Consider the following 2,260-nt stretch of genomic DNA (forward strand, 5'->3'; position numbering starts at 1 on the left):
GTAAAAAATGTGGCAGTCCATTTCCGCCCTGTCCAACACTTTGTAGTGGATGTTGATGTGAGGTCTGTTCACATTGACAGTAGCTGCACCTTGCTTGATCTGGGAGACCAGACTGAGGGAAGGGAATGGGTTGGGGAAAAGCATGAAAGGCCAAGTTGGCTTGACAAACATGCATAAGTGCTTGCACTGCCACTCACACGGTCAGGAGTTTGAGCCCCCTGTGGGTCAGATATCCTGGCAGCTGGCTCATGGTCAACTCAGCCATCCATCCATTTCTTGGTCGGTAAATGAGTACCTAGCTCATAGCTAGCGGGGGAAGAATAGCTGGAGAAAGCAATGGCAAACTACCCCACAAAAGCGGCTTGTCTATAAAAACGTTCCCTAGCCACACCTCTCTCCTACTGATGCTGTCTGCAAAAATAATGGAGGCTTGTATCTTGCAAGGACCTCAGTGCCCTTCCGTTGCATCCATGTTTGAGGTTGACACTGCGATGTAAATTCTTAGTCTCCCCCGTGATGTGAGATAATCATTACTATAATTATTATTAATAAAAGAAGCCCTGTGGCACTGAGTGGTAAGATGCAGTACTGCAAGCAAAGCTGTGCTCATGACCTGAGTTCAGTTCCCAGTGGAGTTGGTTTCAGGAAGTTTCAGGTTGACTCAGCCTTCCATCTTTCTGAGGCCGGTAAAATGAGTACTCAACTCACTGGGGATAAAGGGTAGACTACTAGGGAAGGCAATGGCAAACCACCCTGTGAACATAGTCTGCCTCGCAAGCGTCATGATACAGTGCTCCCCCATGCGTCAGTAATGACGTGTTTGCACAGGGGACTCCCTTTTCCGATTATTAATAAAATGCCTTGGTTCAAAGGGCTGTGCAGTAAGTCAGTTTAAAAAAAGAGCAGATGCTACCCACAAGATTATATATGTTTTTAAAGTGAGAAAGGAACAGGATGCTAAATTTCTAATAGAGCCGCAAGCTCTAAGTTCTGGGAATCTATTTTTCAAGGATTTTGCCGTTTGAGTGCTCCTGGGAGATTTCTAGAAATTGCTCCTTGCTAGAAATTGTGTTGTTGGCTTAAGTAATGTCACAGTTCCCAGGAGACTGAACAGGAAATTATTTTTAAATGGAACTGTCCAGTGGTAAGAGACAGCGAGGGAAGGTCTTGACTGCTTTCTCCATGTTTACGTGGCTGTGTTTCAGAATGCGTGCAGCTTTCCACTCAGTGCGCTATGCAAAAGGCATAGGTGTAGTCGTGCCGCGAGGTCAGCGTAAGAACAAGACGAGACGCGGTGATTTCATCTGGTGGAGAGCGCCAGCAACGGGAGCGCGGGTTTCCGTGTTCCTAGCGACTCTCCCGTATGCTGGCTCCTGGCACCTTTTATTATGATTCTAGCGGGGGCGTGTAGAAGGACGGAACGGGGGGAATTCCGGGAGAGCGGGAGAGCGGGGGATTGAGAGATCATCATGTGATGCATGATCTCACCTGGCTGCTACGTGCGGAGAGGAGCGTCGGCGTCTGGGCCTAATCCTCACCTGGGGGCAAGGCCATTGTCCCTTTGTCCGGGACACCCGGTGGTTGTGAGCCAGGTAGTTCATGACCTGTGACTCATTGGGGGATGAGGGGTGGGGGAGCGGTGCGACCAGAAGGCCGCAGGAGCGCCGGTGTGCCGGCGCTCTACTTACGGTGCTGCTGGGTCAGCAGTGCATCCCTACATCTCCTCCTTTTTTACGTTTAGAAGGGAGGCCGAAATATTAGGGGGCGATTTAGGGGGACGCTCGTCTCCTCCGCCGTTTGGCCAAGCTGGCCAAGCTGCTTGTGCAACATTAGGACTTGGTTGCGATGTAAGGGAAAGTCGAGGGGTTTCTTACACATGTTACAGGCAATATTAGATATACATTGAATGAAACAAGATCCGACAATGAGGCACACAATCAAGCCAATGCAGAGCTGTACAATAGCACTCAACCATCCCCCCGGTAGCCAGCTCCAGAGGGCTGACCACCAGTGGGGTAGAACGTCATACTTCAGATTAGATACAATATCTTGCAGTTCATGCACTTTCATATGAATCAAATGGGAATTATCAGAGAGATTAAAACAACACATATTATGTACATTCTCACAACCTTGGTGATGCAATAACAACAAATAATCAATAGCGGCACGATTATCTAAAGTCGCTTGACGAAGTTCCTGCTGCTCGGAGGCCAGAGCATCCAGAGCAATGGAGGTAGAGTTGATGGACTTCGCAAGG

The sequence above is a fragment of the Sphaerodactylus townsendi genome, linkage group LG12 (assembly GCF_021028975.2).
Source record: "Sphaerodactylus townsendi isolate TG3544 linkage group LG12, MPM_Stown_v2.3, whole genome shotgun sequence".
Taxonomy (NCBI): Eukaryota; Metazoa; Chordata; class Lepidosauria; order Squamata; family Sphaerodactylidae; genus Sphaerodactylus; species Sphaerodactylus townsendi.